The sequence below is a fragment of the Hippopotamus amphibius genome, chromosome 5 (genome assembly GCF_030028045.1).
Source record: "Hippopotamus amphibius kiboko isolate mHipAmp2 chromosome 5, mHipAmp2.hap2, whole genome shotgun sequence".
Classification (NCBI taxonomy): Eukaryota; Metazoa; Chordata; class Mammalia; order Artiodactyla; family Hippopotamidae; genus Hippopotamus; species Hippopotamus amphibius.
The window spans coordinates 143,419,319-143,432,851 of record NC_080190.1 but is presented as its reverse complement, the minus strand read 5'-3'; the positions used below and the strand labels follow the sequence as shown (position 1 = coordinate 143,432,851).

The 13,533-nt window shown below is 34.3% G+C and overlaps 1 protein-coding gene across 11 annotated transcripts in view; it reads right to left on the bottom strand.

The window, feature by feature from the left end:
• The window catches only part of OXR1 (oxidation resistance 1), a 441,773-nt gene that overhangs the window by 12,196 nt on the left and 416,044 nt on the right, over positions 1-13,533 (bottom strand). The gene's annotated exons all lie outside the window — the stretch shown is intronic.

Below are 13,533 nucleotides of genomic sequence, written 5' to 3'. Positions count from 1 at the left end.
AGAAGATTAGATTTGTAAAAGCATATCTAACAGTATGCTCAGGAATGTCTACTTCAATCTTTCTAAATGACCCTAAACTGAGTTTTTCTCTCTCCTCTACAGTAATTCTTTATAGTGGGTATTGTTGCAGTTATTTGTGACTAAAACTTAATAACTTTCCTACATTCTAAATTCCTAAGGAAAATTCTATATCTTCTATAATTGCCTAGACCAGTCTCTTGCACAATGCTGAATTTGAAAGCCACGCCTGACAGACAAACATTATTATAAAAAGCCCATGAAAACACACGTTTCCTCAGACTGACACAACAGCTACAGCTTTTTCAGTTCTACGACACAATTCCTACAACAGTAACCATAATGTGAACTCTGGTGGTGCTATAAATATGTGCTGAATTCTCTGAGCTATGACGAATTCCTCTTGTGATCAATCAATTATATGTAGAGGTTCTGGCCACAAAATGCAGTTAAACCAACTGACCCATAAAGAGTTTAGACTTCTAACCTAGGTTTTAAAAGGTTCTTGTTCTAGCCAACTAAAACGAATTAGCCACGTCTATAAAGAGCTATGAAACTTGTTGAAAGCAATGAAAGACATGAGAATAGAAAAAAAAAAAAAGAAAAGAAAAGAAACAAGAGTAGATTTTCCATTCTGGCCATTATTATTAGATTGACCTTTACAATGCAAGAACACATGCAATATGACAGCTGACTCTCTACTTACAAAGAAACGCATAGTGGTTATGATCGCAAGCTCTGGGGGATCAGATGGACCTAGGTTTTCCTCCTTCTTTATCTCTTTTTCCATAGAATAATGGAAACAATAAGAGTACACACCAAACAGGGTTTTAGAGTAAATAAAATGAAGAAATGAAAGGCACATAAAGGACTGAGTATAGTGCCCATCACAGAGTAAACAGGGGTTAACACTTCTACTTGATATTTTTTTTTACTTGATTTTGTTACTTGATTAAATGATTTTCCATCAATTATCCTAAAGACTAAAGAATAATGCTAAAGAATCTCCATATTTATTTTTGGTTTTTATTTTTGATATCAAAATATTTCAGTTTTAAGAACTCAATTATTTTGTATACTTTGTCTATTCTTAAACTTTAAAAATATTAAAGATATTTCAATTAAGAACAACAGAATTTTCAATAAAGATGAAAGAAAAATCAGGTACTAAAAGCAAAAAAGTAAAAATCACAGCTTGCTTTCATTAGGCATATCAAAAGAAATCTCTACAAAATATTTAATGACCAGTTACATTTTTCTTCCTTTTTCCTATGGCATTCAGTCTAATCGAGACTTTCCTAGTGAATTATATGACTTAACTATTCCTCTGCATTCTTTCCTCTACTCAACATTGATCTTACACTGAAAGCTCTCCTTTTACCATATAAAACACAGTTCCTGGATTGAATTTGCTCACCAAAGGGATCAGTTATAACCTAATTGTATCAACATCACTTAGAGCAGGAACCATTCAGTGAGGGGATCATAAACTACCATCGTAAGTATAAGCTTATAACATCTGATAAAGTCGTAGTTTCTTTAATGTCACAAATCTACTTTTCTCATTCTTTAAAAACAAACAAACAACAACAACAACTCTATTCCTTTCTGGGACTTATAAACCCACCACTTCCTTACCCTTAAATATTTACTCATGCTCTGATGAATGAAGATATACAATACTGTCAAGAGAGTAGGTGAACTAATAAAGAAAAAGGACTTGAAATCAAAAGACTATGCTCTCTGGTGGCCGCAGCCTGCAGTGCCTTGAAGCAGGATTTTGCCTCCCAGGCCAGAGATTGAAGTCAGGCCTTGGTAAGTTAAGAGCACTGAATCCTAGACACTAGACCACCAGAGACAGTGGCCAGTGACAAGGTCCCTGGCTCACTGGTTTTGTAGAAATGAATTTCCACAGAGAGACAAAAACTAGTGAAGCAAGTGAGGTGTTTATTAGGAGGAAAAAGGGTATGTGTGAATAGACTCACACGGGTGGACTCAGAGTCACGTGCTCGTGGTAGTTTGAATCACTTATATGGGGCATTTCTTCTTAGTTTCCTCTGGCCAATCATCTTGCTCTGCCTGGTACTGAGTCCGCATTTGGTTTATCTCAGGGTCCTCCCATGTATGTGCGTGCATGGCTTAGCCAAGATGGATTCTAGTGAAGAGGCCTATGGATAGCTGACATCACTTACTCTGGGGTGATGCCCCCTCCCTTTTGACCTCCGAGGAGCCATTCTGTGCATGTGTAGTGGAGAAGGTCTCCTTGACTTTGAGAATGAGAAATGTGGTCTCTTTATCTTTTGTCTGGGCAGGGTTCAGCTTCTCCTTCCTCCTGCTGTTGTCTTCATCTTGGAGTATCTGTCTACAGGGGACAAACTCCAGGTGCTTAGCCTGGGGCCCATCTATTTCCTGCCTCACCTAGAAAAATATACTTCTTCCTCTCAAAATAAATGAATAGAGACACAGATTTCTAGTATATATGGTGGATCTGGAATTAGTCTAAAATTAATTTTTAATCCCTTGGTAAATCATACTCCATGTACAGAATGTATTACTTTACCCAAAAGATTAAACCTAAGCAGAATATGGACAGATTGCTACAAAATATCCTGTATCACACTCCCAATTATTAAGTGTACACAGCTAAGGAAATCAAGACCTTCTAACTAAAAGTATATTCACTGTCTGGCTAAAAAGTCACTTCTTGAGGAGCAAAGTGGTTTGCATATACTGCTAAATCCCATAAATAGAAACTAAGTATTATGAACTACCCTGTGCAGAATTAAGTGCTACTCTCTAATTATTCCAGTTCTTGACAAAGGACTCTCACAAAGTGTTTGCCTAAGCATTTATTTTCAACAAATTATAAATGTAAAGGCAGAATTAAACCCACCTATCTCTATTACAAAGAGACTAAGAACAACAACCAGAACAGAAGCTGAAAATAGAGGAAATGTATAGTTGCTGTAAATCCCATGAATAAGAACATGATGTTCTCCTAGAAAGAAAGAGCAATACTTCGGTCTAACAGTTCTCCTTCCATGATGTTCCAGTATTTGTCCCTGAGATTACACCGTCCACGATGTTCCAGTATTTGTCCCTGAGATTACACGGTAAACAAACTAAAAACCTCCCTTCCCTCAACTGCCTTGCAGACTAAAAAAGATATCTGTGAATGTACAATTTTTATTTCTCACTTATTCCTTACTTTTGTTCCTAAGTAAAGGGAGATGGGGTAGAAAGAAAAATGTTACTTAACAGTGCCATTTATATTTACTTTGGTATTCAAAAATATTTTTAAAAAGGAGGAAATTAAAGTTGAGCTGTTGTAGCTAACAAGAAAGGGTATACAACAGCATCCTGAAGTTACATAACATTCTGTTCTACATTTCATAATATATGATAAAGTCTTTATTACAAAATAGGACCTGGATTATGTTAAAACTTTGCTCCTTTTTGCCTTAAATTAAAACTGTTGTTTTCAAAATAACACTTTATGAACTTAACATAAATAAAATATAAAAGGAACAAATAGAGAATCATAAATTAGATAATTAGAAAGTAGAATTAACAGAGGGGAAAAAAGGATCAAATCCAGAATGAACTCAAAAGAGAACACATTACTAAAGTTTTGATTTGAAGAAGTCTCTTATATTTAAAATTACATCCTATTAAGTATATCTGCAGATGTCTCACATAGAATTTCATGAGCAGGCAGATATATTCACTGTTCTTTTAGTCAAAAAGAAACCTATTAACTACTCAAAACCATTCAATTACAATATGTATGTATTATACTAGCCTCATGGAACAATAAACTAAGACATGAATCTCACAAAAAGGGAATAATCTTGTTTTCCCCACAGCATATCAGGGGAAAAGAACACTCATTACATAATCTTGAGATATATTACTTTACTATTATAGTTGGAGACTTCAAAACTCCTATACCAGTAATTTGCAAATTCAACAGAAAATCAGTAAGGACTCAGCTGAACTGAACAGTACTCTCAATTCATTGGATCTAATTGACATGTATAGAATACTTCGTTCAACAACAGAATACATATTTTTCTCAGGCTCACATGGAACATTCACTCAAAACACATTCTGGAACATAAAATATACCTTAACAAATATAAATCATAAAGTATGCTCTCAGACCACAAGGAAATTAAACTAGCAATCAGTAACAGAGAAATAGTGTGAAAATTGCACATTACTTTAAAACAACACACTGCTAATTAACACAATCGTTAAAGTCTTGGGAGAAATTTAAAATATTCTGAACTAAATAAAAATATAACTTACAAAAACTTTGGGATACAGTGAAAGCAGGAATTAGAGGAAAATTTACAGCACCGAATGCATATGTAAGAAAAGAATCTAAAATCAATAATCTGCTTCCATTTTAGGAAACTAGAAAAAGAAGAGCAAATTAAACCTGAAGTCGAAGAAAAGAAATAGAAAAAAATCAGAGTGGAAATCAATGAAATTGAAAGCAGAAAATCAATAGAGAAAACTCAACAAAACCAAAAGCCAGTTCTTTGGAAAGATCAATAAAACTGATAAACCTCTAGCCAGGCTAACTAAAATAAGAACACACAAATAAATTATATCATAAATGAAGATAGGCCATCACTATTGATAATAAAGGAAAATAAAGGAATATTACAAACAATTCTATACCTACAAATTTGAAAACCTAGATGAAATGGACCAATTCCTTGAAAGACACAAACCACTGAACTCACACAAACAAATCATCTGAATAGCCCTATATCTACTAAATAAATTGAATTAGTAATTAATAGCCTTGCAAAACAGAAAGTACCAGGCCCAGTTCTAGCCAACTAAAATGAATTAGCTACCAGTAAGCATCAAGATAACTCTATCAAAAGCTATGCAAACTTGTTGAAAGCTATGACAGACATGATAATAGGAAAAAGGATAAACTGAACAGAATTTCATTCTGGCCAATATAATTATATTAACTTTTGCAAAGCAGAAATGCATACACTATGGTAGCTGATTTTGTACTTACACAGAAACCCAAAGTGGTACAATCTCTAGCTCTGAAGCATCTCCAGTGAATCCAGATAGATTCACTCGTGAATTCAATCAAACATTTAAAGAAGAAATTATACTAATTCGTTACAATCTCTTTTAGAAAATAGAAGCAGAGAAAATACTTCCCAATTCATTCTATGAGGCCAGCATTACCCTAATAAAAAGTAAACACATGGTAAGAAAGAAACTACAGACCAGTATCTCTCAGGAACATACATGCAAAAAAACCCTCAACAAAATATTACCAAATTGAATCCAACAATGTATAAAAAATATTTATATACAGTGACCAAGTGGGATTTAATTCCAGGTATGTAAAGGATATGTAAGGTATTTCAACACTTGAAAATCAACTGATATAATTCATTAAACATAGATGCAGAAAAAGCATTAGTCAAAATCTAACATTCAGTATAAAAACTCTCAGCAACCTAGAAATAGAGGGTAACGCCTGCAACATGATAAAGAACATATAACAAAAAAATCCTACAATTAACATCATACATAATGGTGAAAAATGAAGTACTTTCCCACTCCAATTCAACACTGCAGTAGAAGACTTAGCTAACACAGTAAAACAAGAAAAGGAAATAAAAGGCATACAGATTTGGAAGGATGGGATAAAACTCTTAGAAGATGACATGATTGTCTATAAAGAATATTCTAAAGAATCAACCCAAAACTACTGGATTTAATAAGCAATCATAGTAGGTTTGATACAAGGTTGATATATGAAAGTCAACTGCTTCTCTATATATCATCAATGAGTAATTGGAATCTGAAATGCAAAACGATACTATTTATACTAGTACAGGCAAAAAAGAAATAATGAAGAAAAGTACAAAATTCTGAAGAAAGAAATCAAAGAAGATTTAAATAAAGAGATATTTCATGTTCATACACGTGGATAGGAAGACAGTACTGTCAAGATGTTCTTCCCAACTTGGTCTACAGACTCAACACAATTCCAATAAAAATCCCACCAAGTTATTTTGTGGATATAGGCAAACTGATTATTTAAAGTTCATGTAGAAAGATCCCAAGGCCAACACAATAATGAAGGAAAAGAACAAAATTGAAGGATTGACACTACTCAACTTCAAGACTTACTATAAAGTAATCAAGATTGTGATACTGGCAAAAGAACAAACAGATCAATGGAATGTAAGAGAGCACCCAAACATAGACTCACACAAGTACAGTCAATTAATTTTTGACAAAGAATCAAACATAATGCAATGAAGAATGGAAGGTCTTCTACCAAACAGTGCTGGAACAACTGGACACCCACATACAAAGAAGGTTTATGTAGACAAAGTCCTTATACTTTTCACAAAAATTAACTCAAAATGGATCATAAACTCAAATTTAAAATGCAAAACTATAAAACAACTGGAAGATACCACAGAAAAAAATCTAGGTGCCCTTGGGTTTGAAGATACATTTTTATATAGAACACCAAAAGCATGATCCATGAAAAAATGCTAGTAAGTAGGATTTCATTCTAATTAAAAACATCTGCTCTGTAACAGACACTGTCAAGAGAATAAAAAAATAATCCACAGACTGGAAGAAAATCTTTGCAAAATACGTATCTGATAAATATGTCAAAATATACAAAGAACTCTTAAAAAACAACAATAAGAAAACAAACAAAACATGAACTAAATAAAGATCTGAACAGACAGGTAGGAATATGAAAAGATGCTCCACATCATATGCCATCAGGGAAATGCAAATTAAAATAATAATGGGATACCACTACATACCTATTTAGAATGAAAGCACTGACAACATTAAATGCTGGTGAGGATGTAGAGCAGCAGGAACTCTCATTCATTTTTGGTAGAGCACAAAATGGTACAGCCACTTTGGAAAACAGTTTGGCAGTTTCTTACAAAACTAAACATACACTTATTAAAAAATCCAGCAGTCACACTCCTTGGTATTTACCTAAATGAGCCGAAAATTTATGTTCACATGAAATCTGCACCTGAACGTTTATAACAACCTTTTATTTAGTGTAAGTGTCAAAACTTGGAAGTAACCAAAGTGTCCTTCAACAAGTGAATAAACTGTGGTACACTGAGACAATGGAATATTAAGTCATCACTAAAAAGAAATGAGCGAACAAGCCATTAAAAGACAGGGAGGAACCTTAAATGCATCTTACTAACTGAAAGAAGCCAATATGAAAAGGCTACACATTGTATTCCAACTAGATGATACTGTGGAAAAAGCAAAACTATAGAAAGTAAAAACATCAGTGGTTCCCAGTTGTTCAGGTGGAAGGAAGGAGGGATGAATAGATGGAGCACAGGACACTGGGAAGGCAAAGAAACTACAACGTTATCATCTTGTAATGGCAGATACATATCATTCCATAGAATATGTTAACACAAAGAATGAACCCTGATGTAAACTACAGATTTTGGGTGATAATAATGCATAATATTAGTTCATAAATTACAACATGTATCACATTAATACAAGATGTAAATAACGGGTACTGTGTTTGGAGAGAAAGGGGGTATATGGAAACTCTCTGTACTTTCCATTCAATTTTTCTGTAAACCTAAAATTGCTCTAAAAAATAAAATCTATTAATTAAAGAAAATCAGGGAAATGGTAAACATGAAATTCAGGGAGGTAGTTACCAATTTGGAGGTAACATGAGATGAGATAGAGAAAGAAAACATAGGAAGATGCATTTTCATTGGTAATGTTCTAGTTCTTAAGTTGGGTAAGTCAGTGAGTGAGTGGGATCACAGATACTCATTTTAGCATTATGTCTTACAACTTACATACGTAATAAATATGTTTTTCAGCTAATAAGTTAAATAAAGAAAGAAAGAATATTCTACACTGAATATATATGTATATGTCCTCTTTTCAATTATGTTGTGACCAGAAAGCAGGTGTTTTATACAATAAGGCATATATAAACACTAGTTAACAAACTTCCCATGAATACGTACTACAGGTAGGCAACACAGTATAGCAGAAAGAATCCTGGGTTTAGCTGCAGAATTCTGTCTTAATTCTGACTCTGTTTAATAGTCATTCCTACATATGCCTGGGGGATTGGTTCCAGAAACATTCACAGAAACCAAAGTCCATGGATGCTGAGCTCCCTTTTAGAAAATGGGAAAGTATTTGCATATAATCTATGTACATCCTCTTATATACTTTAAACCATCTATATATTACTTATAATACCTAATACAATGTAAATGCTATGTAAATAGTTGTCAGCATGTGGCAAATTCAAGTTTGGCTTTTTGGAACTTTCTGGAATTTTGTTCCCAAATATTGTTGACCTATGGTTGGTTAAACCTGCAAATGCAGAACCATCAAACACAGAACTGGTGGATAAAGAAGGCCAAATATATTAGTTTTGTGAACTTGAGCAACTGTACTTAATCTCTCAATTTCTGGTCTTTCAAATGGAAATAATAATCATACCTTAGGCACTTTATGAGGAATAAATAATAGTATGTGTAAGATACATATAAAATAGAAACTGATACAGTAAATGCAAAAAATAAATGTTAATCCCCTTCTCCTAGTTATATTCTTAAGATTCTGAGAGCAAGTATAGCAAAGAATTTAAGGGCACAGCCCAGAGCCAGAATAGAATGATGGGATTCAAACCACAGCTCTTGCCTTTACTACTTGCAGTATGACAAGTGAAAGTAGCAATATTTCACAGTGGATTAAATTAAAAACTCATAGTAAGTGTACAGTGTTAGTATAACTAATTATTAATATTTTTATCAGTATTATAATCATCATCTTCAGCTGAGGTCACTGGAAAGAGTTTTACACTTAAAGTGGTTCTTCTTACATTCTACCTGTGAGTGAATTCCTACACAGATGTAAATAATTCATCATTACATGTGTTTTCAAACATAAAAGCCTGAAGTACACACACACACACAAAATCATCTTGTCACATATGAGGACCTAAAAACAACAAAAAAAGGAAAAGATGACAAAATTTAGTGAAGTATTAATGGAGAAAAAAAATGTTATTTAATATTTTGTGACTGCAATCTGATTACACTTATACGCTTATTATAAAATAAGCTTATAACTTTCATGTGATATACAATTTATTGTCAAACACTAAAAAGGCAGGATATAGTATATGGGTATATCAAATATATAAACAGCTTCAAGTAAATGATTAGAGATTAAAGTTTAGGTTATTTGTCAGAATAAACTCTAAAACAGCCTTTAAAAATAAAGACATCAAGATGGCTAAGTAGAAAAACCCTGAGCACATGAGCACACCAAAATTTACAACTATTTACAGAACAACTATCTGTCAAACAGACCAGAACCTATCAGTAAAGATCTTTTACAACTAAAGATACAAAGAAGATGGGCAGGAAGGGTGGAGTCATGGTACAGTCAAGACCATACCTCTGGTAGGTGAACCAGAAACAGAAGAATAATTATAATTGCAGAAGTTCTCCCCAAGGGGTCTGAGCCCCACAACAGGCTCCCAAACCCAGGGGTCCTGTGCTGGAAAGACAAACCCCCAGAATGTTTGACTTTGAAGGCCAGTGGGGCTTTCTTTCGGGAGATCCAGAGGGGTGTAGGAAATAGAGACTTCACTCTTAAAAGGGCATACACACTCTGGGACCAGGGACAGAAGCAGTAATTTGAAAGTAGCCTGAGTCAGACCTGCCTGGGGATCTTGTAGAGTCTCCTAGAGAGGCAGGAGGCAAAAGGAGCTCATCCTGGGGACACAGACACTGGCAGAAGCCATCTTTGGGAGCTTGTTCTACTGTGGGGACACTGATGCTAGCAAGTGTCATCTGAAATCTTCCCACTACCTAATTAGCATCTGAACCCAGTCCCACCCACCAACCTGTAGGCACCAGTATGGGGTGCCTCAGGCCAAGCAACTGGGCAGGGACACACTGCCACCCAACAGCAGACAGGCTGCCTTAAGGACCCCTGAGCCCACAGCCTCCCCTGTACATGGCCCAACCTACCAGAGGGCCCACCAACCAGTGCACAGGCACTAGACCTGGGACCAAGGTAATGATCATAATATGATCAAAGAACTCAGGAGGAAAATGGATGAACAGAGTGAGAAATTTTAAGTGTTTAACAAAGAGAGAATACAAAAGAACAACCAAACAGAGATGAAGAATCCAATAAATGAAATGAAAAATATACTAGAAGGAATCAACATTAGACTAAATGATACAGAGGAATGGATCAGTGAGCTAGAAGACATAGTGGAAATCATAGAAGCTGAACAGAAAAAAAAGAGAGAATAAAAAGAAATGAGGACACTAAGTGACCTCTAGAACAACATCAAGTGTACTAACATTCACATTATAGGAGTCACAGAAGAAGAGAGAAAGGGGTAAAGAAAATATCTGAAGACATAACTGCTAGAAACTTCCCTAACCTGGGGAAGGAAACAGACATTCAGTCTAGGATAAACAGAGTCCAAAACATGATCAACCCAATGAGTACCACAGCAAGACACACTGTAATTAAAATGGCAAAAATTAAAAATAAAGAGAATATTAAAGGCAGCAAGATAAAAGCAACAAGTTATATACAAGGAACTCCCATAAGACTGTGAGCTGAATTTTTAGCAGAAACACTACAGGACAAAAGTAAGTAGCACAATATATTTTAAATGATGAAAGGGGAAAACCTACAACTGGGAATACTTTACCTGGCAAGGCTCTCAATCAGATTTGATGGAGAGATTAAAAGTTTTACAGACAAGCAAAATCTAAATGTGTTCACCAAATCAGATTTACAAGAAATGTTAAGTGGGCTTCTCTTAAGTGAAAAAGAAAAGGTCACAACTGGAAACATGAAAATTACTAAAGAAAAAAGCTCACTGGTGAAGGCAAATAGTAAATCAACTGTGTAAAAGCTAGTAGGAGGATTAAAAGACAAAAGTAGTAAAACCATCTACATCCAAGATAAGTGCTTAAGGGATACTCAAAAGAAAAAGATGTTAAATATGTCAAAAACAGTAGACGTGAAGAGAGAAGAGTAAAAATGCAGGGTTGTTGAAATGTGCTTGAAATTAAGAGAACAGCAACTTAAAATAATCATGTACATATATAGATTGCTACACATATACATGTATAAACACACACACATTGCTCATGGTAACCACAAATCAAAAACCTATAACAGATATACACACACAAAAATGAGAAAGGCATCTGAACATAATACTAAAGATACTCATCAAATCACAAGGGAAGAAAACAAAAGAAAAAGAAAGGAACAAAAAAAAAAACTGCAAAAACAATTAACAAAATGGCAATAAGTACATACATATCAATAATTACTTTAAATGTAAATGGATTAAATGCTCCAATGGAAAGTCATGGAGCGGTTGAATGCATACAAAAACAAGACCTGTATATATGCTGTCTTAAGAAGAGAGACACACACAGACAAAATGAAGAGACAGAAAAACATATTCCATGCAAAAGGAAACCAAAAGTCGGGGTAGCACTACTTCTATCAGACTAAATACTATAAAACAAAGGCTGTTACAAGACACACAAAGAAGGACATTACATAATGATCAAGGGATCAATCCAGGAAGAAGATATAGCAGATGTAAATATACATGCACCCAACAAAGGACCACCTAACACAGAAAATATTAACAGCAATAAAGGAAGAAATTGACAGTAACACAATAATAGCAGAGAACATTAACACCCCACTTACATCAATGGACAGATCATCCTGACAGAAAATCACTAAGGAAACACTGGCCTTAAATGACACATTAGATCAGATGATATATGTGGAATAATGCATCCAAAAGCAGCAGAATACACATTCTTTTTGAGTGCAGAAGAATACACACTCTTTTCAAGCGCATATGAAACATTCTCCAAGATACATCATGTGCTAGGCTACAAAACAATCCTCAGTAAATTTAAGAAAACTGAAATCATATCCCACATCTTATCTGACCAGAAGGATATGAGACTAGAAATGGACTAGAAAGAAAGCTGCAAAAACACAAATATGTGGAGGCTAAACAATACCCTACTAAACAAACAATGGATCACTGAAGAAATCAAAAAATACCTGGAGACAGATGTAAAGGAAACATAATGATCCAAAATCTATACAATGTAAAAGCAGCTATAAGAGGGAAGTACATAGCGATACAAGCTTACCTCAGGAGACAAGAAAAATCTCAAATAAACAACCTAACCTTACATCTAAAAGAACTAGAAAAAGGACAAACAAAACGCAAACTTAGTAGAAGAAAAGAAATCATAAAGATCGAAGCAGAAAGAAATGAAATGGAGACTAAAACAAACAGAAAAGATTAGTGAAACTAACAGCTGCTTCTTTGAAAAGATAAACAAAACCTATGAACCTTTAGCCTGACTCATCAAGGAAAAGAGAGAAGGTTCAATTCAATTTAAAAAAATGAAAAAAGGAAAAGAAATCATAAGAGATTACTGCAAACAATTATATGACTAGAAGAAATGGACAAATTCTTAGAAATGTACAATCTCTCAAGCATAAAACAGGAAGAGAAAATGTGAACAGACCAAATACCGGTAATGAAACTGAATTAGTAATAAAAAATTCCCATTAAACAAAAGTCTAGGACCAGATGGCTTAACAGGTGAATTGTACCAAACATTCAGCAAAGAGTACCTATACTTCTCTAAGTATTCCAAAACAATGCTGAGGAAAGAACACTTCTGAATTCATTCCATGAGGCCAGGATTACCCAGATACCAAAACCAGACAAAGATATCACACTCAAAAAGAAAATTACAGGCCAATATCACTGATAAAAATAGGTGCAAAAATCCTCAACATTAGAAAACCGAATCCAACAAAACACTAAAAGGATCATATACCATGAGTAAGTGGGATTTATCCCAGGGATGAAAGGATGGCTCAATATCTGCATGTCTATCACTGTGATATAACACATTAACAAACTGAAGAATAAAAACCATATGACCATCTCAACAGATGCAGAAAAAGCTTTTGACAAAATTCAACATCCATCTATGATTAAAAAACACTCCAGAAAGTGGATATAGAGGGAACATAGCTCAATATAATAAAGGCCATATATGAGAAGCTCACAGCTAATATTACACTCAATGGTGAAAAGCTGAAAGCATTTCCTTTAAGATCAGGAATAAGACAAGGATGCTCAATTTTGCCACTTTTATTCAACACAGTACTGGAAGTCTTAGCCATAGCAATTAAACAAGGGGGAAATAAAGAGAGATCCAAATTGTAAGGGAAGAAGCAGAACTGTCACTATTTGTAGATGATATGATACTATACATAGAAAATCCTAAAGATGCCACCAAAAAACTACTAGAGATTACCAATGAATTTGCTAAAGCTGCAGGATACAAAATTAATATACAGAAATCTACTGCATTTCTATAC